Source organism: Tamandua tetradactyla, chromosome 19 (assembly GCF_023851605.1).
Source record: "Tamandua tetradactyla isolate mTamTet1 chromosome 19, mTamTet1.pri, whole genome shotgun sequence".
Taxonomy (NCBI): domain Eukaryota; kingdom Metazoa; phylum Chordata; class Mammalia; order Pilosa; family Myrmecophagidae; genus Tamandua; species Tamandua tetradactyla.
Window position 1 is genome coordinate 13,619,314 of NC_135345.1, and position 27,836 is coordinate 13,647,149.

Sequence of the window (27,836 nt, forward strand, 5' to 3'; positions counted from 1 at the left end):
AAGTATGTTTTATTGCTACTTCTCTGAACTCATTTATTAGCTCAAGTAGTTTGTTGTCATTTTTTTAGGATTTTCTAAATATAAGATCATGTCATCTGAAAATAGCGACAGTCTAATTCTTCCTTTCCAATTTGAACACTATCTATTTCTTTTTCTTGCCTAATTGCTCTAGCTAGAACTTCTAGCACAATATTGAATAACAGTGATGACATTGGACATCTTTGTCTTGTTCCAGGTCTTAGAGAAAAAGCTTTAAGTCTTTTACTGCTGCATATAATGTTAGCTGTGGATTTTTCATATATGCCGTTTAGCATGTTGAGAAAGTTTCCTTTGATTCCTACATTTAGAAGTGTTTTTGTAATGAAAGGACACTGAATTTTGTCAAATGCCTTTTCTGCATCAATCAAGATGATCATGTGGTTTTCCCTTTTTGATTTTCTAACATGATTAATTGATTTTCTTGTATTGAACCATCCTTGCATACTGGGAAAACCTCACTTGTTCATGGTGTATAATTCTTTTAATATGCTGTTGAATTCGATTCTCAAGTATTTTGTTGAGGATTTCTGTGTCTGTATTCGTTAGAGAGATTGTTCTGAAGTTTTGTTTTCTTGCAGTATCTTTATCCAGTTTTTGTATTAGGGTAATGCTTGCTTCATAGAATGAATTAACTAGTGTTCCCTCTTAAAATTTTTGGAAAAGTTTGAACAGGAATGAAATCAATTCTTCTTGGAATGCTTGGTAAAATTCACCTGTGAAGCTACCCAGTCCTGGACTTTTCTTTGTTGGTAGGTTTTTCATGACTGATTCAGTTTCTTTACTTGTGATTGAGTTGTTGAGGTCTTCTATCTCTTCTTGAGTCATTGTAGCTTTTTTGTGGATTTCTAGGAAGTTGTCCATTTCACCTAAATTGTCTAGTCTGTTGGTATATAGTTAATATTAACCTCTCATGATTACTTTATTTCTTCAGGGCCACGGTGATGCCCTCTCTTTTTTTTTTTTTATTTTTATTTATTTATTTTTTATTTTTTTATTAACGGAAAGAAAAAAAAAGAAATTAACACAACATTTAGAAATCATACCATTCTACATATGCACTCAGTAATTCTTAACATCATCACATAGATGCATGATCATTGTTTCTTAGTACATTTGCATCGGTTTAGAGGAACTAGCAACACAACAGAAAAAGATATAAAATGTTAATATAAAGAAAAGAAATAAAAGTAGTAGTAATAGTAAAAAACAACAACAACAAACAAACCAACAAGCAAACAAAAACAAAAAAAACCCTATAGCTCAGATGCAGCTTCATTCAGTATTTTAACATGATTACTTTACAATTAGGTATTATTGTGCTGTCCATTTTTGAGTTTTTGTATCTAGTCCTGTTGGACAGTCTGTATCCCTTCAGCTTCAATTACCCATTGTCTTACCCTGTTTCTAACTCCTGCTGAACTCTGTTACCAATGACATATTTCAAGTTGATTCTCGAATGTCCGTTCACATCAGTGGGACCATACAGTATTTGTCCTTTAGTTTTTGGCTGGATTCACTCAGCATAATATTCTCTAGGTCCATCCATGTTATTACATGGTTCATAAGTTTATCTTGTCTTAAAGCTGCATAATATTCCATCGTATGTATATACCACAGTTTGTTTAGCCACTCTTCTGTTGATGGAGATTTTGGCTGTTTCCATCTCTTTGCAATTGTAAATAACGCTGCTATAAACATTGGTGTGCAAATGTCCGTTTGTGTCTTTGCCCTTAAGTCCTTTGAGTAGATACCTAGTGATGGTATTGCTGGGTCATATGGCAATTCTATATTCAGCTTTTTGAGGAACTGCCAAACTGCCTTCCACAGTGGTTGCACCCTTTGACATTCCCACCAACAGTGGATAAGTGTGCCTCTTTCTCCGCATCCTCTCCAGCACTTGTCCTTTTCTGTTTTGTTGATAATGGCCATTCTGGTGGGTGTGAGATGATATCTCATTGTGGTTTTGATTTGCATTTCTCTAATGGCCAGGGACATTGAGCATCTCTTCATGTGCCTCTTGGCCATCCGTATTTCTTCTTCTGGTAGGTGTCTGTTTAAGTCTTTTTCCCATTTTGTAATTGGGTTGGCTGTCTTTTTGTTGTTGAGTTGAATAATCTCTTTATAAATTCTGGATACTAGACCTTTATCTGATATGTCGTTTCCAAATATTGTCTCCCATTGTGTAGGCTGTCTTTCTACTTTCTTGATGAAGTTCTCTGATGCACAAAAGTGTTTAATTTTGAGGAGCTCCCATTTATTTATTTCCTTCTTCAGTGTTCTTGCTTTAGGTTTAAGGTCCATAAAACCACCTCCAGTTGTAAGATCCATAAGATATCTCCCAACATTTTCCTCTAACTGTTTTATGGTCTTAGACCTAATGTTTAGATCTTTGATCCATTTTGAGTTAATTTTTGTGTAGGGTGTGAGATATGAGTCCTCTTTCATTCTTTTGCATATGGATATCCAGTTCTCTAGGCACCATTTATTGAAGAGACTGTTCTGTCCCAGGTGAGTTGGCTTGACTGCCTTATCAAAGATCAAATGTCCATAGATGAGAGGGTCTATATCTGAGCACTCTATTCGATTCCATTGGTCGATATATCTATCTTTAGGCCAATACCATGCTGTTTTGACCACTGTGGCTTCATAATATGCCTTAAAGTCAGGCAGCGCGAGACCTCCAGCTTCGTTTTTTTTTCCTCAAGATGTTTTTAGCAATTCGGGGTACCCTGCCCTTCCAGATAAATTTGCTTATTGGTTTTTCTATTTCTGAAAAGTAAGTTGTTGGGATTTTGATTGGTATTGCATTGAATCTGTAAATCAATTTAGGTAGGATTGACATCTTAACTATATTTAGTCTTCCAATCCATGAACACGGTATGCCCTTCCATCTATTTAGGTCTTCTGTGATTTCTTTTAACAGTTTTTTGTAGTTTTCTTTATATAGGTTTTTTGTCTCTTTGGTTAAATTTATTCCTAGGTATTTTATTCTTTTAGTTGCAATTGTAAATGGGATTCGTTTCTTGATTTCCGCCTCAGCTTGTTCATTACTAGTGTATAGAAAAGCTACAGATTTTTGAATGTTGATCTTGTAGCCTGCTACTTTGCTGTACTCATTTATTAGCTCTAGTAATTTTGTTGTGGATTTTTCTGGGTTTTCTACATATAGTATCATATCGTCTGCAAACAGTGATAGTTTTACTTCTTCCTTTCCAATTTTGATGCCTTGTATTTCTTTTTCTTGCCTAATTGCTCTGGCTAGAACTTCCAACACAGTGTTGAATAATAGTGGTGATAGTGGACATCCTTGTCTTGTTCCTGATCTTAGGGGGAAAGTTTTCAATTTTTCCCCATTGAGGATGATATTAGCTGTGGGTTTTTCATATATTACCTCTATCATTTTAAGGAAGTTCCCTTGTATTCCTATCTTTTGAAGTGTTTTCAGCAGGAAAGGATGTTGAATCTTGTCAGATGCCCTCTCTTTTGATTCAGATTTTATTTATTTGCAGCTTCTCTCTTTTCATCTTTGCCAGTCTAGCTAAGGATTTTTCTATTTTATTTGTCTTCTGAAAGATCCACTGTTTGTTTCTATTGATTCTTTTAATTGTTTTTCTTGTTTGTTTGTTTTCTAGCTCATTCATTTCAGTTCCAACCTTTGTTATTTCTTTCCTTCTGCTTGCTTTGGGATTAGTTTGAAATTTTTTCACCAGTTTCTCCAGCTGTTCAGTTAGGTTATTGGTTTTAGTTCTTTCTTCCTTTCTAATGTAGGTGTTTAGGGCTATGTATTTCCCTATCAGCACTGCCTTCACTATATCCTGTAAGTTTTGATGTGCTGTGTTCTCATTTTCATTCACTTTGAGATATTTACTGATTTCTCTTGCAATTTCTTCTTTGATCCATTGATTGTTTAAAAGCATGGTGTTTAATATTCATACATTTGAGTATTTTCTGGTTTTCCATTTGTTATTGATTTCTAGCTTCATTCCATTATAGTCAGAGAAATGCTTTGTATAATTTCAATCTTTTATAATTTATTAAGACATGTTTTGTGCCCCGACATATGGTCTCTCTTGGAGAATGTTCCATGAACACTTGAGAAGAATGTATATATTGTTGTTTTGGGATGCAATGGTCTATATATGTCTATTAGATCTCGTTAATTTATAATACTATTTGGGTTCTCTGTTTCATTATTTATCCCCTATTTATATGTTCTATCCACTGGAGTTAGTGGTGTTTTGAAGTCTCTAACTATTATAATCGAGCCATCTATTACTTCCTTCAGTTTTGTCAGTTTTCACATCATGTACTTTGGGGGTCCTTGATTAGGAACTTAGATACTTATGATTGTTATTTCTCTTTGGTGAATTGCCTCTTTTATTAATATATCACATCCTTCTTTACCTCATAACATTTCATATTTAAAGTCTATTTAGTCCTATATTAGTATAACTAACCCAGGTTTTTTTGCTTTTGGTTATTATTTATATAGAAGATTTTTTTTTCATCTTTTCACTTTCAATCTATTTGTATCTTTGAGTCTAAGATAAGCCTCTTGTAAACAGCATATAGATGGTTCATTTTTTAAAAATCCATTCTGCCTTTCTGTTTCTTTGAAAGTTTTTACTATAAAGGCAGTTCTTAATTTAATCATCTTATCATTTGGTTTTTATTTGTCAGATCTATTTTTTCTCGCTCTTTTTTTTTATTGTTTAAGTTACCCTTACTAATATTCTTCAATTCTGTACCCTCCTCTAGACTTCTCTCTCCTGTCTTTTCAGCCAACAGCACTTCCTTTTGTAGTTCTCATAGGGCTGATCGCTTATTAATGAACTCTCTCAGCTTCTGTTTATCTGTGAATATTTTAAACTACCCCTCATTTTTGAAAATCAACTTTGCTGGAGAAAGAATTCTTGGCCGGCAATTTTCCTCTTTCAGTATCTTAAATATACCATTCCACTGCCTTCTCACCTCCATGAGTTTGATGAGAAATTAGCACTTTGTCTTATTTGTTTCTATACACTAGTAATGAGTTATCTGAGGAAGTAATCAAGAAAATATTTCCCTTACAATAGAAGCTAAAATAATCAAATATCTAGGAATAAACTGAACCAAGAATGTAAAGAAATTATACAGATAAAACTACAAAAATTGTGAAAGAAATCAAAGAAGACCTGAATAAATGGAAAGACATTCAGTGTTCATAGATTGGAAGGTTAAATGTTAAAATGTCAACTCTATGCAAGTTGTTCTATGGATTCAGTGCAATCCCAATCATAATTCCAACAGCTATTTTGCAGTCATGGAAAAGCTGATAATCAATTTTATTTGAAAGGGTAAGAGGCCTTGAATAGCTAAAAACACCTTGAAAAAGAACAAAGTTGGAGGACTCACACTTCCTGACCTTAAAACATATTAAAAAGCTACAGGGGTCAAAACAGACATATTTATCAATGGAATAGAGTTGAGAGTTCATAAATAGAACCTCACATCTATGGTCAGTTGATTTTTTGACAAGGTTCCCAAGCCCACTCTATTGAGACAGAACAGTCTCATAAATAAATGGTATTGGGAAAACTGGTTACCCATAACTAAAAGAATGAAAAAGAACCCCTATTTCATACTCTATAGAAAAGTTAACTCAAAATGGATCAAAGACCTAAATATAAGAATATATTAATATTCAATAACATAAAACTTGTGGAAGAAAATGAAGAGAAACATCTCCGAGATCTCATGATAAGTGGTAGATTCCTGTGACTATACCCAAATCACAAACAATGAAAGAAAGAAATAGATAAATGGGAACTCCCCAAAACTGAACCCTTCAGTGTTTCAAAGGGCTTTGTCAAAAGGGTGAAAAGGCAACTGACTCAATTGGAAAAGATAAATGGAAACTATATACCCAATAAGTGTTTGATATCCAGAATCTATAAAGAAATCTTATAACTCAACAATAAAAAGACAAACAGCCTAATTAAAAAATGGGTGAAAGACGTGAATAGACATTTTTCTGAACAGGAAATACAACTAGCTAAACATCACATAAAAGATGCTCATCTTCATTAGCTATTAAAGAAAAGCAAATCAAAACCACAATGGCATATATCTCACACCTATTAGAATGGCCACTATTAAACAACAGGAAACTACAAGTACTGGAGAGGATATGGAGAAACTGGAACACTTATTCACTGCTGGTGGAAATGTAAAATGGTATAGCTGCTGTAGATGACAGATTGGCCATTCCTCAATAAGCTAAGTACAGAGTTGCCTTATGACCTGGCAATCCCACTACTTGGGATATGCTCAGAGGATCTGAAAGCAGGAATGTGAACATGAAATCTGCACACTGATGTTCATAGCAGCATTATTCACAATTGCCAAAAGTTGGAAACAGCCCAAGTGTTCATCAACAGATAAATAGATAAACAAAATGTGGAATTTACATATTATAGAATATTATTCAGCAGTAAGGAAGAATGAAGTCCTGAAACATGCAACAATATGGATGAATCTTGAGGGCATTATGTTAAGTGAAGTAAGTTGGAAACAAAAGGACAAACATTGCATGATCTCACTGATATGAACTAATTATAATATGTAAACTCATAGACATAAAATATAGAATATGGGACATAGAATGAAAGTAAAAAATGGGGAGTGTTTTTTTAATATGTGCAGAATATTTAATTAGGTTGAATTTAAACATCTGGAAATGGACAGAGATGACAGTAGCACACTATTGTGAATAACTAACAGTGCTGAAAGGTATGTAAATGTGGTGGAAAGGAGAAGTTTAGAGTCATGTGTATCAACAGAAGTTAAGTTAGAGGTTAATATATAGGAAAGTATAACACAGTGAATCTTGTGATGGACAATCCCCATGATCAACTCTACAAATATTTTAAAGTTCTTTCATAAACTAGAACAAATGTATGACATTATTACAAGGAGTTTATAACGGAGGGTTCATGGGAAAAAAAGTCTCTACTACAAACTAAAGAGTATATAATAGTAATATTTTAATACTGTTTCATCAACAGTAACAAATGTACTACACCAATACTACAGGCTAATAATAGGGGGTGATAAAGGGTATGGGAGGATTTGGGTTCTATTTTTTATTTTTTATTTTCATTTCTTTTCTGGAGTAATGTAAATGTTCTAAAATTGATTATGGGGTTGTATGCAGAACTTTGTGATGATACTATGAGCCAGTAATTATACTTTGGATGGTTTCTATGGTGTGTGAATGTATCTCAATAAAAGTGTGCTAAAACATTTGTTTTATTGCTATCATCATCTTTATTATTAGCTTGATGCTCATTCAAAATATCATATTCTTCCATGGATCAACCGTATGTATATATATATGTATATATATATATATATATATATATATATATATAATATATTATATATTATATAATAGTTTATATTGTAATTATAAACATATAAATTCCTCTTCCAAGTAAAAAAAGAAAAAAAAATCCATCTTTTTTCCAACCATGCCTAGTAATACTTACCAGTGAAAACCCAGCTCTGAAATTATCATCCTTTTTGAAAGTTTCACTAACTTACCTCCTTTTTTCTTATACCTTATGTCACCAAGCTTCTACCTGCTATATTAGCACTAATCATGTTGTTGGGCCACTATGTTTCTGCTGCTACCTCCAGAGCATGAGACCCTCAAAACCTTAGATTTTCTCACATCTAACTTTGTGTCTGTAATGTTTTGCACTAAATCTGGCACATTTTAGATGTTAAGAAAGTATTTATTTATTGAATAGATGCCTGAGCGTATGCATAATGCTGATTTGGTAGAAATGCAGGAATTAAAAAAAGCCACAATATCACTCAAACTTGACTAGACTCTACAATACTTAAAACGTCTTACATTTTTCAGTATCAATCTCCAAGTCAGAGAGTAAGGTTTTGTAAACCAAGTGGAATATCCATCCTTGGTTTTAGTGTGAAGGCACTATAACGAAAAATAGGTCCTATTCTTCCATAAATCACTTCGTCCTTCTACAAGTTCCTTCGGGCTCTAAACAGGTTATGCTTTAAACCAAAATCAAGCAGAAGTTACTGACAACTCAACTTTACTTTTGAGTTTTCTTATTTTTACCTTCTCCCTTCAAAAAAGAATTTAGCAAATAAACTTCTGAGAAGATATGTTTAAATCAGTGTATTTTCTTCACATCTGCCCTAACTTGGCCCTCCACATCTATGTCAGCTGATCCCTCCACATCTATGTCAGCTGATAATTATTTACAGACCTAATTATACCTTATTATGCTAGTACTAGTAAATGACAATGATAAAGACATCTTCTATTTTTACTTATTAAACAATTATTTATTGAGTATCTACTATGTACCAGGCACTATTCTAAGCACTGAGGAAACACTAATAAACACACCAGATAAAAATAAAACTCATCTGCCTTCATGGAGCTTGCATGCTAATGAGGGAAGACAGTAAACAAACAAACAATAAAATAAAGGTGTCAGATAGTGATTAGTGCTATGGGGAAAAGTACAGCAGGAAAGGCATATGTTTTGGGGTAAGTTAATAATTTAAAAATATGATGACTAGTAAAAGTCTTACTGAGAAGGGGACATTCAAGCAATTACCTGAAATAGTTGAAGAAGAGAGCCAGCTGATATCTGGGAAATGACATTCCAAACAGAGCAAAGAGTAAATGCTAAGTTTCTGAGATGAGAGCATGTGCAGACTATTTCAGGAATATTAAGAATTCGGATAGATGGAACAGGAATATCTAAAGGGAGAAAGTGGCAGGAGATGAGGTCAGAGACATAACAGGGATCTAGTCTATGGTCATGGTAAAGATTCTGGATTGTACCCTGAGTGAGATGTGAAGATATTGGATGTGTTTAATATGTTTTCAAAAGCTGCTGTGCACACACCCAGAATCAAAGAACTTTATATGATACTGTGTCCTCAGTAGGAATACTACACAGGTCTAGGAGCCAAGGAGTGGAAGTAAGAGTGGCTACCTAACTATCTATCCCAAACCCACTTGGGGAATTTGATCTTCTTGCTCCTATATCCCTAGCCTCTGCAATGTTAACAGTCCTGATGCTCAGGGGGTGGGGAGTTATTTCCATAAGGGAACAAAGCAGGAGTTCTATATTAAGTTATGGCTGTGCCTGGCATTTTTGTCTTCCATGCAAACAGGGTTCAACTGGCAAGAAGAGGAGTTACTGTTCTACAGAGATAACTGACCCTGGTCATCAGGAGGAAATTTGGCTTCTTTCATACAAAGAAGGTGAAGAGGAATATGTTTTGGGTTCAGGTGATTCAACTCATCCAATGGTGATAGTAAATGAACAAAGACAGCAACTCTGGCTTGGAAAAAAGCATGGTAGCTAGGAGCTCAGATGTTACAGAAGAGGATCTGGGGCTTGCTACCAGCAAACCTTTAAGATTATCAGAGGTGATAGCTGGAGGTGAAAGTGATGTAGACTGGATAATAGAGAATGGAAATGATGAGTACCCTTTGTAGCACTGAAACTAATTGCAACAGAAAGGGTTGGATTTTACCTCACTAACATTCATATTTTAAGTCATCCTTCAGAAAGAGAGGCCCCCCAAATCCAGAAGAAATTTCTCCCCAAATATATGCAAAAAAAAAAAATAGATATGAGGCACAAAGGATGTGCTTTGGGAGCAAAGAGATATACCGTCTAGATCTCCTTTCAAGGAAGGACTTTTTGGTTTCTGAAATCACTGAAGGTAGATGGTTTTTAAGTGCCAGAACCTTCTGGTCTTATCTCAGCTGCAGGGAGTCATTTTGCTCAAGGTTCTTCCCAAGGAAGCCTATGTATAATGGCTGATTGAAATGTACGTTTTAAAGGTCCAGTCATTTCAACCCAATAGGAGACAATTCCAACAGATCACTCTATCTCCACAGCTTCCCCTGGGTTGGGTTGAGGTTGTCAAATCTGCATTGCAGTTTGATTTCTACCTTTGTCCAATACTGCTTCCTTTACCTTTTCCCACAAGTAGTGATCCCAAAGATACTACTAATAAACATTCTGCTTGCTAAACTCTGTCTCAGAGTCTGCTTTCCAAGGAACCCAAAATTCAGCAGGTAGGTAGATAACTGCTGCTTGATGCTAGCTTTTTTTTTTCTTTTCTTTATTCCACTGACCACCTACATTGGTTTCAATACTCAAATCATAGAGATGAATGTATGAGTGAAAGGAGAAGATAACTCTACTGGCCAAGTCTAAAATTTGTGATTTCTTTTGGCTAGTTTTACAGGAAGTGACAAATAAAAAAAAATAGGAGACTAAAGATGGAAAGATGAATCTGAAAATGTTGCAAGGCTGAAGCCATCTGGAATTAAGGAAGCAACTGAAAAATTCTGGTGGTGGGGTAACCAAAAGAATATGCAGAAATAAAGGTATCTAATATACAATTTTATATCACTCAGTTTCATCTTATGTAAACTGCTTGTTCATCTTCCTTAAATATTCAATAAAGTTTACTTTAAACACACAGGCATTATATGGTAGATTTTTTATGAATGGGGTCATATCTGCATAATAAAGAACAGGACATGTGGCAAGATGATCCACTAACATATAAAATTCATTGGAGTCAGGTTACCATGCCAATATATGCCAAAGTAGAGATGTTGGCATTCAATTTTATCTAAATCTTAAGGAGTATTTGAATTCATCTGTTTACTTGGTTGTTTTACCCATTAAATTGTGATTCCCTACAAACAAGAATAATACCCAAAATGTAAAGCATTAGTATGCTCCTAATTAATCGTCCTAAAATACTTGTCAAATAAGTGTATACAGGCATGAATGTAAATATTTAGTTGCACAAATAACAATCTCCCCCACTGGACTGTGCATCAGAGACCTTTGCAAATGTTTTTAGCCCATTCAGAGCACTTAGAACATGAATTCTTGGCTCATGAATCAATCAGTTGTTGAGGAGAATTCCTGAAAACTAATACTTGCCAAAATCAAGACACAGATTACTTGAAGAATACTTATAGCAGCTGTGCCAGTTAGCAGTTTATTCTCTCAGCTCTAAATCTACCCTTTACTGCTTGCTCTATGATAATGGAAAAGAGCCCTGTAAGTATTTCTTCTTTGCCACCTCACACAATGTTAGGCTTTTTCAGTAAAGGTCACTAGAGAAATCTTGTAGGAGGAGGTCTTTCATTCCCAACGCTTCTATGTTTACTCAGCAGGCTCCTTATCCAACACCTGGGTCCTGCAGCTTCCCAGTACTTGGCCCCCAGTGCACGTGCAACTGCTCCAGCACCTGGTTCCTGCAGTGCATGATAGTCAATCTCACCTTTCACTAGCAGCTTACCTTAGCAACTCTTGAGGATGATTTCATAGTAGAATGCCTCCAGCAATGTACCTATATATGAATATATTTCTCCTGTATCCTAGAGGACATATTTCTAGCAAACATTGGAGGGTGGGTTTCCAGAAAGTTTCTCTGGCCCAGAAGCATAGAGACTTCTCTGCAAGCTAGTGAACAAGGTCCGGACCTCAGCGTAGGGGGTGTCTTTCTTGGGGTGCTCTATCTCATCCCTGGGGGTAGTGCTGCTCCTTATATCTACTATTCCTATATCCTTTAGAGTTCCCTTCTTATTATCCAATCCTTCATGACTCCAATCTCCTTTCATTTATTTATTTTTATTTATTTATTTATTATTACATGGGCAGGCACCATGAACCCAGGTCTCTGGCATGGTAGGCGAGAATTCTGCCACTGAGCTACCATCGCACCGCCCTCCAATCTTCCAATCTCCTTTTATACTTAAGATTCCTTATGCTAAATTTACTCTGTTCGATGTATTGCATGCTTCCTCCTTCCTAATGGGAACTTTATCAACTACAGCAGTAAACTCAGGATTGGAGGTTTAAGAACAGCATTGAGTTCAGGGTTCACCTTCCCAAGTGTTTATTCTAGAAAAATCTTGCATGTTTTCCACATGACCTACAGCATTCAAAAATTTAAAACCTGGAAGAAACTAAGATTAGTTCAGTGAACTAAACAGTCAGTAGTGGTATCAGATCAAATATCAGCAAATATGTCAAATATGCTAAAAAAATTTGTGAATGTTAGGTAAAATTAAGTTTAACAGATTTTGTCCTGTTTAAAAATTTTTAAATTTATTTTGATATTTTATCCAAACAAATTCTCCCCAAAGGAGTGTTTGTTTGAAAAGTAAATAATGTTTAGTTTTACTTTTAGCCATGAGACTTTATTATGCCAATGTGAAATTTGCACATCTAAAATGTAGATAGAGCATCAACAATTTCCAAAATATATTTAACCATGATCTCTTTATGTAGAAAGCACATCATCAGACATGTTTTTCAGAAACATGTCAAAGAGCTGCCTTTGGAAGCATCAAGCTTGGTGATTCTTAATTTGCCATTCTTGGACCAGCATCAGTACCACCTGAGAACTTGTTAGAAATGCAAATTCCAGAGCCTGTCCCAAGTTACCAAGGCAGAAACTCTTGAGTGTAAGGTCCAACAATCTGTTTTACCAATCTCTCTAAGTGATTCTGAGGCACACTAGAATATTATCTAGCTTAATCATTAGATTGACCACTGATCTAGTTTAATAGTAGATGAGGAAACTGACTCAGAAAGTGGTGGTGACTTGACAACTTCAGATAGCTTGCAACCAACAAAACAAGTGCATTATATTAAAATATGCCTACATTCCTGGTTCTTTTCTTATGTCACATCTTTAGTTGTCATAGCCTCTGCTACTTTTATTTATCAAGTTCCCTCCCTTTCTTGGGTGTGTGACAGGAGGTCAGAATATGGATTTGTTCATCAAAATACAAGAACCTTCTTTGGAGCCTATCTTCATTCATGCTTTCATGCTTCTCATTCCTTGCAGACATCATTTCCTAATCATTTCTTGAATCTCTCTGCTTCTCTCCATCTCCACCACTTCCAGCATATCCTTTTAGTACTATAACACCCTCCAACTGGTCTACCCATATCCATGCTGCATCCACATGCTCCCCAAGGAAGACAGTGATTTCTTTAAAACCCATACATAATTATGCCACACACATGTTGAAACCCTCTGGTGCTCACATTACTTTTGGGGTAAAGTCAATAGTCCTTACCACAGCCTGATAGATCCTGCATGGTTTGGGTCACCTACATATCCAGGTTCTTTAATTGCTTACCATGGCCTGTTAGATCCTGCATGGTTTGGGTCAACTATGTCTCCAGGTTTTTTTATTGCAATTTTCTTTGTCTGACTCCTGGCTTCTAACACACCGGCAATCCCTTAGTCCTCTGTGTTCTCTCTTAATCCTTTTGTAAGTTGTGCATATGTTTTTTCCAATGTCTCGAATGTTCTTCATTCCCTCTTTTTTTTTTTTGGGGTATTTTATACTAGCCATAGTACAGGTCTCAGCTCAGTCTCTGATTCCTTGATAGAACTTTACTTGTTTTCCCTGAGAGGGCTTAACTACCCTATCATGAATTGTTTTCATATTTTAGCACAATCAATTTCTTTATAATACTTGTCACAAATGACATTTTTCATGTGTTTGTTTTATTATATATATATATATTATATATATGGCAATATTAAAAACACTTTTCATTTGCTCATTATTATATTTCCAGTACAAAGTACAGTGTCTGAAATACTGCATTTCTGTATATAGTTGCTCAACTAATGAGTGAATAAATCTGAACTAGAAATCACCTCTGCCCTTTTAAGTGCTTTGAAGATTGTTGTATTCTGTAAAACTCCACCGCAAGACCAACAGTTTATCATTAAGATGGAGAAATAGCCTTGGAGGGCTTCAATTTGTCGAATTAGTCATTCTATCCATGTAATCTATCAATTCTTCTGAATTGATCAAAAATAATTTTTCTTTTACCTAAAGCACTTAACAAAATTCTTAATTTGGCAATATGAGTTTAGAATCTCCAAAATAGGAGTAGAATATCCAGACTCCCAAACACATTAAGGGAGTTGAAAGCTACTGTAAAGTTCTTTGAATTTCATTCCTGCTATCACCATTTGAGTAGGATATAGATTAATGGATGCACTTTCATACAAGAGGGAGTAAGAATGGTAAAGAATTCATGTGCATATAACTTAAGAGTACTTATATTTTATTATAATGATGACATTGATTTAATGCCCTGTCTGTGCCAGTTATTATTAGTGTCATAGACTTTTTTCATTTAATTCTCAGAAATCCTGATAGGTAGTTACCATGGTAGCTATATAATCTATTACTATTATTGCTAATTTATGAATGAAGAAATATACAGAGACATTAGGCAATAATACTCAAGATCGCAGTTAGTGACCAGCCAAGTTGTGATTTAAACAGAAGCTGTCTAAACCCAGAACCCATGCCAGGAAATGGGCACATCTAGACTAGAAAAAAGAAAACTAGAGAAGAAGATGGTACCATATCCACATATTTGATTATGTATCATGTGAAAGAAGAGGTTGATTTATTATAACTTTCTTAAAGTGGTACAAGTAGAACCAATGGTAAAAACTACAAGAACACCGATTTTGAATCGAGAGAAGATAGTCCTTTCAAAGCTGTTACAAAGAACAAAATTGCTTTATAAATATGGAATCGTATCTCAGATATGGTGAACACTCTGTTCCTGGAGTGCTCAAACACAAGGGAGATGATCATTTGGTGGAAAATAAAACAGAGGACTCAAATATGTGACTGAATTTGGACCAGAATCAATGATTTTCTTTATTTTTTCATCTTCAATTTACTGTTTTTTATTTTCCTGCATGGGCAGGCACAGGGAATCAAACCCGGGTCTTCAGCATGGCAAGCAAGAACTCTGCCTGCTGAGACATTGTGACCTGCCTTTCAATTTACTTTTTAACGCAATTTTGTTGATATATATTCATACATCATAAAAAAACATCTGACTTATGGTTCTTTTCTTGATTGTATACTTCAGTTAAGTTTGTTTTTTTAAATATTCTTATTGAGAAATCTTCACACACATGCAGTCCATACATGGTGCACAATCAATGGCTCACAAAATCATCACATGGTTGTATATTCATCACCATGATCATTTTTTAGAACTTTTACATCACTCCAGAAAAGGAAATAAAAAGAAAAAAAAAACTCATGCATACTACACCATCCACTTACCCCCTCTCTCACTGGCCACCAATATTTCAATATATCCATTTTTTCGCCCTTTACCCCCATTATTTATTTATTTTTTACCCTTGTTTTTTACTCATCTGTCCATACCCTGCATAAAAGGAGCATCAGACACAATATTTTCACCATCACACAGTCACATTGTAAAAGCTATATCATTATACAATTGTCTTCAAGAATCAAGGCTACTGAAACACAGTTCAACAGTTTCAGGCACTTCCCTCCAGCCACTCCAATACACCATAAGCTAAAAAGAGATATCTATATAATGTGCAAGAATAACCTCCAGGATCACCTCTCAACTGTTTGAAATCTCTCAGCTACTGAAATTTTATTTTGCCTCATTTCTTTCATCTTTTGGTCAAGATGCCTTCTCAATCCGTTGAGGCTGGGTCCCAGCTTAACCCGGAAGTTCTGCCCCATGTTGCCAGTGAGATTTACACACCTGGGAATCATGTTCGAAGTAGGATTGAGGACAGGGAGTTCACTTGCTGAGTTGGCTTAGAGAAAGGGGACGTATTTGAGCAACAAAAGAGGTTCTCTGGGGGTTACTCTTAGGTATAATTATAAGTAGGCTTAGCTTTGCCATTACAGAAATAAGTTTCATATGGGAGAGCTGCAAGATTGAGGGTTCAGCCTATTGATTTGGTTGTCCCCACTGCTTGAGAGAATATCAGGAATTCCCCAGATGGGGAAGTTAAATATTTTCTTCTTTCTCCCCAGTCACCCAAGATGACTTTGCAAACACTTCCTTATTTTCTTCCCAAATTACTCTGAGATATATTGAGGTATCACACTAACCTTTACAAACCAACAAGATCTCATGCCCTATTCAAGATTCATGTGCTTATGGTGTTCAACTAAACTTACCATAAGTTAAATTAGGGAATGTGCTACCCAAAATATAAATTTTGCGCAAATAAACATCTCACCCTTTAGTCTCATACAGAATTGAAGTTTTAAAACATGGACCACATAATCTGTTACCCTCTTTTCTAATTTGCCTTAGTCCTGTCCAGATAAGTTTCATTCACATCTCTAGTCGAAGACTGATCACTTTTTCAACTTTGTCAACAGTTCCTGTCTAGGGTACTGCTAACTTTCATAGCTTCAGAACTCTAAGTCACAAGTATCACATAAATACCTGAAGTTTCTGGGAACAATCAGGTTATATACAAACAGCTCATTAACTCAGAATTTAGGAATAACAGTTACACTCATGAATATATGTGACTGCTGTAAGATCTTACAATCTAGGACCCTTTACAATAGGTCAATGCCTTCAATTTACGAAGTTTGTACATTGTAGTTAGTCCATATGAGTGAGGCATGATGATATTTGTCTTTTGTTTTTTGCCAGTTCATTCAACATACAGTCCTTAAAGTTCACTCACCTAATTGCATACCTCATACCTTCATTCTTTTCTTGCCACAGGTCAGTAGTCTATTGTATGTATACACCACAGTTCCCCCTTCCTTCTCTCAGACTCTGTAATCTTAGGCCACCTCCATCCATTGTGAATCTCAAACACTGCCACTATATACATCAGTGTGCAAATGTCCATTCATATCCCCACACTCAGTTCCTCAGGTATATACCTAGCAAAGGGCTTGCAGAATCATATGGCAACCCACCCCTAGACTTCTGTGGAACCACTGCACGGTCCTCTGTAGGGGCTGTACCTCTTAGCTTCCTTACCAACAGCGAATGGGTACATCTTTTTCTCCACATTTTCTTTAGCACTTGTTTCTTTCTGTTCATTTTTAAACAGCTTTAGAATCAATGACTTTTTAAAGCAATTCATTCATGAGATTTTTTGATTTTATAGTTTCATAATATGATGCTCCTATCTTATCAAATAATCCAAAATCTTCCCATGGGAGAAATGTCCCCTGAATTGAGGTAAAATCCTTCTGGTCTTAGCCTCCTACCTCCTTCTCTCTCCACAAAAACTTGTACTTGGCCAGATGCTTCTCCTCTGCATTTTCCATTTAGGTGACATTTTCAAATATAGAAAACAATTTTGTAAACTCCCTGCCGTTTCTGTTTTGCTTGGGCTCCACAGAGGCCCAAATAATTTATGGGAAAACAGCACCTGTGTTTTTCACCAGGAATGGCTTTCACAACATTGATGAATTTGAAATTAAGGGCAACTACCTCATTCAAGTTAAATGGAAAGAAGGTTCTCTCTCCATTTCCGAAAATTGATTGTCAAATGTGCTCAAAAACTATTTTCTTGCCCATAAAAACATTTAAACCAGATGTAGCAGTTTCACATCAGGGTATAGCCTTTGAGGGATAGAAACATTGTAAGTTCAAACAATTTTTCAAGGGAAAAAATTCAAGGTTGATGTTTTCTGAAGATTTCTCCAATTAGATTGACTTAGTATTTCATTCATCCGGGCAATACAACTTTCTGATGCATTCATTAATTCATTAAAACTATTAATTCATTCAGAACCTATTGTATCCAGATGATAACTAATCTTGGCCCTGTGTGAACACTGGACATTGCTACTTCTCATCCATTTAAGTGGTTTTTCATTGGCCTTGGCTAATTTCCTCACCTGCATGCACTTCTGAGTACTCAGCTGAATACGTGTGGAGTTCCTTCTAAAACTCCAAAGATTTTAATTTACTTCTTATCTCTCTGATTTGTTTTTGCAAACTCTACTGATTTTGTTTTTCCTGGATTCTTAGCTCTGTCTGCTCTGCTCAAGCAGTCCATTGTGGCTCCAATTCAGTTCCCCTAACCTGTGTTATATCTGGAAACTCTACCTAGGAAGCAAGGTGGGGCAATAATAAGGCTTGCCTAGTCTGTTTTGCATCTCCCAGTAATCACTGTTCTTTCTTATCTAATATCAGTGTTAAGAAGACCATTGTTTCATATAATTTATCTGATTTTTGGTAATTTCATATAGAGAGCAAATTTGGGACCTGTTTCTCTAAAATGAGCAGAAGCAGAAATGGAGGTCTTGGAATAATGACTTGGCTCTGTGGTAAAGAGATTTGATGCCTTTTTAAGGAATTTGGAGCATCTTTAACCCACCATTTCCCATCTGGCATATCAAAATGAAATAATCATCTTTGGCCATAAGAAAATTTATCTGTTTATACTTTACCTGATATCATTTTCTAAGTGTACCATAAAGTGAAAATCAAGGAAAGAAATTTCTTAGACATTGGGATTTTCCAAAGATGGTTTTAAACTGGCAAGTGACAGAAGCATGCCTGGTTTTATACCTGTCATAGTGGGAATAAGGAATTTGAGAGGGGTCAAAGAGATATACAGTTAAGAAGACAAGTTAAAGGCTTATAAAAGACCCAAGAAACCATTTTTTGACTACTGGATAGGTAGTCAGAAAATAAAAAAAATTAGAAACTTTTCAGTCTGATTTATCAAGGTGCATAATGTGTTGGGTTTTTTTTTATTTTATTGTGGTAAAATTTCTCATAACACAAAATTTTCCATTTCAGCTTTTTATATGTGTACAATTTAGTGATGCCAATTAGGGTTAGGGTTATTGTGCCATTACACTCAATATCGTGCCACCTTTACCACCATGCATTGCCAAATCTTTTACATGGCCCCTAACAGAAACTCTATTCATTAAGCAGTAACTCCTCATTTCCCTCTCCCAACCTCTGATAACCTGCTTTCTGTCTCTATGAATATGTTTATTTTAAGTATTTCAGGTAAGTGAAATAATACAGTATTTATTCTATTGTATCTGGTTTATTTTACTCAATATGATATTTTCAAGGTTGGTCCATGTTTTAGTATGTAACAGAACATCGTCCCTTTTATGGCTGAGTAGCATTCTACTGTAGACATACCACATTTTGTTTATCTATTCATTTGTTGATGGAAATTTGGGTTGCATCCATCTTATGGCTATTATGAATAATACTGCTATGAATATTTATGTACAAATATCAGCTTGAGTCACTGCTTTCAGTTCTTTTTGATACATGCTGGGTCATATGGTAATTCAATATCTGTCTTTCTGAAGAATGGCCAAACTGCTTCTACAGCACCTGCATGATTTCACATTCCTACAGACAATGTAAGAGAGTTCCTATTACTCTGAATCCTCACCATCACTTGTTATTTTCCCTTTTTCAAAAAGTAATAAGCATTTTAAGGATTCTGAAGATTTCTTTGTGGTTTTGATTTGCCTTTCTTTAATGGCTAATGATGTTGGACATCTTTTAATGTGTTTTGCCCATTTGTATAAATCCTTTGGAAAAATTATTGCTCAAATCTTTAGAACACTTTCCAATTGAGTTACTAGTCTTTTTTCTTGATAATGTTTTTGTTATGATTAAGTTGATTTATCAAGTTGGCTATGTTAGGGTGTCCAGTTGTTTGGTCAAGCAAGCACTGGTTTGGTTATTACTGGGAGGTTATTTCATGGATTTAAATCATTAGTCAGCTGATTGCATCTATGGGTATTACATATACAGTCTTAAAAGAGATTGCTTTCAGCAATGAGAAAAGTTCCAGCCAGTCAGATGAAGGCCTTAAATTAAGAACTGATGATTTCAACAATCAGAAGGAAAAATCTCTTTGCTTCAACCAGAAAATTTCTCCTGTGGAACTGACTAATCAAAGTCTTCAATGAAGTTTCCAACTTATGACTTCCCATATAGAATTCAGACTTGCCTGTTCCAGCAGTCACATGGGCTAATTTCAACAGTAAATCTCATAATACTTACATATATACGTCCTGTCTCTTCTGTTTCTTTGGCAAACCTTAACACATCCTTTGATGTAAAATGTTTTAAACTTTAATGAAGTTGAATTTATCTATCTTTTCTTTTGTGTTTGCTTGTGTTTTTGATATAAGAATATAAGAAAACATTGCCTAATAAAAGTTACTGAAGAATTTCTGTTCTAATTTCTTCCAACAGCTTCATGACTTTAGCTCTTATATTTAGGTAATTGATGCATTTTGAATTAAATTGTGTATATGGGGTCTGATTTTATACTATTCATGTGGATATCCAGATATTTTATCTAGATTATCTAATTAGTTGATGTTCAGTTGTTCATAGTGTCCTGTTAATTTTTTTTTTATTTCTGTGGGATAGATAGTAATTCCCCTTTTCATTTCTGATTTTAGTTGCTTGTGTCTTCTTTCTATGTTTCTTTTTAGTCATGTTAAATGTTTCTCAATCTTATTGATCATAACAAAGGACCAACTCCTGATTTTTTGATTCTCTATATGTTTTTTTTTCTATTTTCTATTTCATATCTCTGTTCTAATCTACATCCCTTCCTTCTACTCACTTTGGGTTTAGTTTGCTCTTTTCTCATTCCTCCTGGTTTGAGGTCCATTCTCTGAGTTGATATCCTTCTTTTTTAAATGTAAGCAATGACAGCTATAAATATCCCTCCCTGTACCTTAACTACAATAGCATACACAAATTATGTTCCTGTCCCATTCTGTCACTTCCTCCTTTATGACATTCTCTCAAGATTGCACATTTTGCATTGTATGTCCAACACCATAGATTTATAATTACTTTTTATATCTTTATATTTTATATCTTGTAAAAAATAAAAAGGGAAGATGAAATCCAAAAATACAATGATACTGTCATTTATATTTACCCAGATGTCTACATTTACCAGAGATCTTTATTTCTTCATGTGTTCTTGAGCTACTGTATAGTGTTCTTTAAGTTAATCTTAAAGAATTCTTTAGAATTTCTTGCATGGTAGATCTACTAATGTTGAATTCCCTCAGTTGTATATCTTGGAATGTCTTTAAATCTTTCTAATATTTGAAGGATAGTTTTGCCAGATAGAGAATTCTTGCTTGACAATCATTTTCTTTCCGCACTTTTGTTCACTATTTCCATAACATGTCTTCCATCCTTATATTTTCAATTTATTTATTTTGAATAAATGTCTTCAATTGTTTCAGATGAGAAGTTGGCAGTAATTCTTATTGAAGGTCCCTTATACATAGTGCATTAGTTCTTTCCTTCAGTGTTCAGGTGTCTCTCTTTGTCTTGGTTTTTGACAGCTTGACTATCATGTGTCTCAATATCTATCTCTTTGCATTTATCATATTTGGAATTATTTGAACTTATTGGACTTGTACATTTATGTCTTTCATTATATTTGAAAAGTTTGAAGCTACTCTTTCTTCAATTATTCTTTCTCCCCTTCCTTTCTTGCTTCTTCTTCAGAGATTTGTACAGTGAGTATATGATGCCCTTTATGGTGTCCCACATATTTCTTAAGCTCTGCAATAATTTGAATTATGTACCCCAGCAATGACATGTTCCTAATTTTAATCTTCATCTCCATGGGTGTAAACCCACTGCCAATATGGTCTTTTGAAGATGTTATTTTCAGTTAAGTTGAAAGGGGCCAATTGAATCAGGGTAGGTTTTAAAACACATTACTGGAAGCCTAATGAAGAAACCAGAAGGCAGAGTTGGAGAAGGTAACAGAATATGATGGAAATTAAGAGATACTGAAAAGGAGGCACAAAGAGAGAGATATCAGCATGTGATAGGAGGCAATGTATAAGCTGAGACATCTCTAGGATTTCCAGTAGCCAGCACCAGAACCCTTTAGACTCTGAGAGAAAGTAATCCATACTGTTACTTGATTTTGAATCTCTTCTAGCCTCAAAACCATGAGCCAGTAAATTCCTGTTGTTAATTTAAAAACAGTTTGTGATAGTAGCTTTTGCAAAAACAGTGTTTACTTTTTCACTTCTTTTTTTTTTCTTATTTTTTTATGTCCCTCAGACTGAGTAATTTCAATTGTCCACTGAATCTTTCTTCTGCTGGTTCTAAACATCTGTTGAAATTTTCTAGAGATTTTCTTTTTTTTTCTTTTAGTCACTGTACTGTTCACTCCAGTATTTCTCTTTGGTTCCTTTTAATAATTTCTCTTTCTTTACTGAAATTTTCATTTTGTTCAAATATCATTTTCCTGGTTTTCTTTAGTTCTTTTGTCCTTTCCCTTTAGGTTTTTGACTGTATTTAAGATAGCTTATTTAAGTCTTTGCCTAGTATGTCCAATGTCTTATCTTCTTCACCAATGTCTTCTATAACTTCATTTTGTTCCTTTGAGTGGGTCATATTTTCCTATTTCCTTATATGCCTTGTAAGTTTCAGTCAAAATCTTCACATTTGAATATTTAAATGTATTAACTTTGAAAATCAGATTCTTCCCCTTCCTCAGAGTTTGTTTTCTTCCCATCTTGTGGTTGAAGGTTCTCATAGTCTATTTTTTTATTGAAGTTTCTGTTCTTTAAGCTTGTATTGAGTTAGTGTTATGGCAGAGATTTCCTTCAATGTCAGCCGCTATCAACAACAACAGAAACAACTATAAACCTTTCCAAGGCTTTTCAGATTGGCTGGGTGTTGGTGCTCTCTTTCAATAACTAGCCACCCGTAAAGTAAACCTAAGGAACAGCCTGAGGTGAAAGTTTAGGGTGCTCTCAGGTCTTTGCTGAACACACATCTTTTCCTTGAAATTAGGACCTGGGCCCTATCAGTTCTTCCCTATGTATGTGGTAGTTAGGTTCAGATGTCAATGTGGTCAGGTGATGATGCCCCATTGTTCTGTTTCCTTTGCCTTAAATCATCAATATGTAAAATTCATCTGTGGCTGATCTGAGGTCAGCTAAAGGGCATGCATTCCACAATGAGTGAGGTATAATTTAATTACGGGAGGTTTAAAAGAAAGAAGTTAATAGAGGGCTCAGCTGCTCAGTATACCTCACTTCAACATTAGCAGCTCAGCCTAGATGTTTGGAAATGCAGAAAGGAATTGCCCCAAGGAAAGCCGCTGGAACCCAGAAACCAAGCACATAGTAACCAACAGAGGTCACTATGTGCCTTCCCATCTAACAGGCAGCCTCAGATGAAAGGCAGCTACCTTCCCTCTGAAGAACTATAGATTTTAACCAAATAAATCCCCTTTTATTTAAAGCCATTACATCTCTGGTGTGTTGCATTATGGCAGGTTTGGCAGACTAAAACAAAGGAATATTTTGAACGTTCCAAATTTCCCCAAGGAAATTTAGACTTTCCCACCAGTCAGGGCACTGTTGTATGTCTTTAACCAGTAATATTTTTCCCCAAGTGGCTGAAGTTTGATTGCTTCTTTACAGTGTTTTATTAGCTTTTCCAGTCACTTCTATATCCAGAGAAAGTTCTGTGGCTGGTAAGACATACACTAGCATCATGGATCAGTCATTCAGGCTGCCAGACAGTTGTGGAGTAGCCTATATATATAGTGTTGCACAGCTGCCTTTGGAACCTAAGACTGGGGACCCATATTATGAGTGCAGGCTAGTGCTGCACCGAGCTGGGAAATGAGGAGGGTCAGTACAAATTCTATGAGGTGTTCTTACTGTTTTTAAGTTACCTTTTTTTGATTCCATGCTGCACTGGTTTGAATCTGTTGTGGGCCCCAGAAAAGCGAAGTTTTTCAATCCTCATTCAGTATTACTGAGTAGAATCTTTTTAATTGTTTCTATGGAGATGTGACCCACGGAATTGTGGGTGATAACTTTGGATGAGGTGGTTTCCATGGAAATGTGTCTCCACTCATTCAAGGTGGGGTTTTTTATTGGAGCCCTTTAAAAGGGAACCATCTTGGAAAATCGACCTTTGAGATGAAAAAGGAAAATGCCCCTAGGGAAGCTTCATGAAACAAGAAGCTGGGAGATGAACCTAGCAGACTTCACCATGTTCCTTTCTACCTGAGAGAAACCCTGAACTTCATCTGCCTTTCTTGACTGAAAGTAACCACTTGTTGGTGGCATAATTTGGACATTTTCACAGGCTTAGAATTGTAACCTTGCAACTTAATAAATTCCCCTTTTCGAAAGCCATTCTATTTCTGGTATATTGCATTCTGGCAGCTTACAAACTAAAACAGATTTTGATACTGAAAAAGTGAGTTTATGAACACCAAACATGTTGGAATGGTTTTTTAAATGGCTAAAGGAAAGATTCTGGAAGACTTGTAAGGAGTTTGATAGAGAAGGCCTAAAATGCTTTGAAGAGACTGTTGCTAGAAATGTAAACTCTAAAGATACTTTTGATAAGGCCTTGGACAGAAATGATGCGTGTATTGTTGCAAACTGGAAGGAAGGTGATCCTTGTTTACAAATGGTAGATAATCTGGTAAAATTGACTAAATTCACTAAAAGTGACTTTGGCTGGAAAGTAGATTATAAAAGCCATGAACAAAGTGGGCATAGTGGTAAAGATGGAGGTTTTACATGGGTTCAGCAACATGGGCATCCACTCACCAAAGGTGACCTAGTTACAGCCACTGTTCAGTGCCCAACCTGCCAGCAGCAGAGACCCATTCTCAGTCCCAGATAAGGCACCATTCCCTGAGGTGATCAACGTACTACTTGGTGGCAGGTTGATTACATTGGACCACTCCCATGATGAAAGGGACAATGATTTGTTCTTACTGGAACAGAAACAAACTCTTGGATACGGGTTTGCATTCCCTACCTACAAGGCTTCCACAGAAACTAAAATACCTGGACTTACAGAATGCCTTATCCACCATCATGGTATTCTACACAACATTGCTTCTGATCAAGGAGCCTACGTGATAGCAAATGAAGGGCAGAAATGGGCACATGTTCGTGGAATTCTCTGCTCTTACCATAATTCCAATCATGCAGAGATAGCTGGGTTGATAGAACAGTGGAATGGCTTTTTGAAGACCCAACTAAGGTGCCAGTTACTTGATAATACGTTGCCAGGCTAGAGCAATGTTCTTCAGGAGACTGTGTATGCTCTGAATCAGCACCCACTCTATGGTGCTATTTCTCCCATAGTCAGGATTCACAGATCCAGGAATCAAGGGGTGGAAATGGGAGTGGCACCACTCACTATTTCCCCTAGTGATACACTAGGAAAATTTTTGCTTCCTGTCCCTGAAATCTGAAGCCCTGCTTGTCTATAGGTCTTAGTTCTAAAAGGAGAAGTGCTTCTTCTAGGAGAAACAATGATTTCTTTGAACCGTAAATTAAGACTGATACCTGGCCACTTTGGGTTTCTTATACCACCGAATCAAGTGACACAGAAGGGGATTACTGTTCTACCTGGGGTGATTGATCCTGACTATCAGGAGAAATAGGACTGCAACCACATGACGGAGATAAAGAAGTATTTCCCTGGTACACAGGAGATCTCCTAGGGTGTCTCTTAGTACTACCACACCCTGTGATTAAAACGAATGGAAAACTGCAACAATCCAATCTGGTTAGGACTACCAATGGCCCAGAAACTTCAGGAATGAAGGTCTGGGTCACCCCAAGTGACAAAAAACCATGGCCAGTTGAAGTGCTTGCTGAGGGTAAAGGGAACATGGAATGGGTAGTAGAAGAATGTAGTGATAAATATAACTATGACCACGTGAACAGTTACAAAAGCAAGGACTGTGATTGTATTAATATTTCCCTCCTGTTTTGTTATGAGTATGTTTGCATTGGTACATAAACAAATATCTTATTTTTGCTGTATCAGATGATATAGATTGTATTGTTCATGTAATAGTTTTTTTTTTTTGCATGGGTAGGCACTGGGAATCAAACCTGGATCTCTGACATGGCAGGCGAGAATTCTGCCTGCTGAGCCATGGTGGCCCACCAAATGTTATAGTATTTAAATCAGAGGATATGAAGTTTAAGAATGAGTTACTTAAGGACTTGCACCTTATTCTGGAGAGATGTAGTGTGTTTCCAGGTGCACACAGGATGATTAAATATTGTTAGTTGAAACATATGTACATTTTTGTGTTCTATTTGGAAATTAAGTGTGTTTCATGGTCATGAGTTAAGCTGCCAAGTTGACAAGGGATGGACTGTGATGGTTAGGTTCTGGTGTTAACTTGGCCAGGCAATGGTGCCCAGTTGTCTGGGCAGGCAAGCCCTGGCCTGACCATTGCTGCAAGGTTATTTTTGGGCTGGTTGATTAAATCACCAGTCAATTGATTGCCTCTGTGGCCAATTACATCTGCGATTAACTAAGGCAAACCACCCACAGTGAGATAATCCAATCATCTGAAAGACTTTTAAGGAGGAAGAGAGACTTTCCCTGCTTCTTCAGCCAGTGAGCCTCTCTTGTGCAGTTTGACCAGACCATTCACAGCCTGTGCTATAGATTTTAGACTCTTCCATTCCAGTGGCTGTGTGAAATACCTTTATAAATCTCAAATTTACAGATCTCTCCTGTTGGTTTTGTTTCTTTAGAGATCCCTGACCAACTCACAAGGCCCATGAGTTGCTTCTAGGAAACCTCTTTTGTTTCTGAGATGTGTCTTTTCTCTCTCTGTAAGCCCAGCACTTCAAGGAAAATCATTACCTTCCCCCTAGATGGAACATAACATGAGGGGTGAAACTCTCCCTGACAATGTGGGGCATGGCTCTTAGGGACGAGTCTGGCCCTGGTACCATGGGATCAACAGGGCCTTCTAGAAGAAAAGGGGGAAAAGTGTAATAAAATAAGGCATCAGCACCTAAGAGAGATCAAATAGCATCAAGAGACTGTTCTGGAGGCTACTCTTATGCAAACTTCAGTAGATAGTACTAATTGCCATGGTTTGCTGCACCCCAACCAAGATCACTCCTGTTAAATCTTAAGAACATCTAGGGCTTGAACTGAGATTCTACAAAAGTTTCATGCACTAAGTTTACTTTCCTGGAATCTATACTTTCCAGAGGATTCCTAGACCAGACAAACCCAGAGGGATCCATCTCTCCAAGATTATCAACTAATAACATCCTCCCATCCTTTAGTATCGACACTCTTTCTCAACATCAAAAACCCAGATTGGACATTGCCTAAAGATCAATATAGACTGGGAGAATAATCAAAGGAGAAGGATGAGTTATAATAGAGAAAATAGGATTTAACAAACGAGAATGATTGCTGACTCACTACATGGATATTTCTTCTAACCTCCAGCATCTTGGAGCAGCAGAAGGAAAAATCTGAAATAGTGGAATGGTAAGCCAGAACAAATTCTAAAGTCTGTTCTGACACTACTTGTTGAAGTGTACTTTGAAAATTATTGCCTTTTCTTTTTCTTCTTTGTATATTTGTTACATTTCACAGTAAATACTTTCTTTAAATGTCATCAAGCCTACCATAAAGGAAGTTTTGCAAAGTGAAAGAAGACAGGAGGGAGAGACTTTGAAGAGAGACTAGAAATTGTTAGTAAGGGTAACTAAAAGATTAAAAAGAGAGATAAAAATAAAATATGACATATGAAAATAAAAGGATAAAATGGTTGAGGTAAGGATTTCTTTTATAGTGATAACATTGAATATTAATGTATAAGCTTCCCAATCAAAAGATACAGATTAGGCAGAATGGATATAAAAACATGATCCAACAATATGTTGACTACAGGAGATTCACCTAAGGGCAAAAACAGATTGAAAGTGAAAAGATGGAAAAGGATATTCCACACAAACAATAACCAAAACAGAGCTGGGGTAGCTATACTAGAATAGACTTTGAATACAAAGCTGTTATAAGAGATCAAGAAGGGCATTATGCATTAATAAAAGAAGCAAT

General features: G+C 35.9%; 1 long non-coding RNA gene across 1 annotated transcript in view; it reads right to left on the minus strand.

The window, feature by feature from the left end:
* The window catches only part of LOC143663481 (uncharacterized), a 33,613-nt gene extending 9,870 nt beyond the window's left edge, over positions 1-23,743 (minus strand). The window contains exon 1 of the long non-coding RNA XR_013165953.1: positions 23,653-23,743. This is a non-coding gene — a long non-coding RNA (uncharacterized LOC143663481). The remainder of the gene's footprint in view (positions 1-23,652) is intronic.
* Between the last annotated feature and the right edge of the window lie 4,093 nt (positions 23,744-27,836).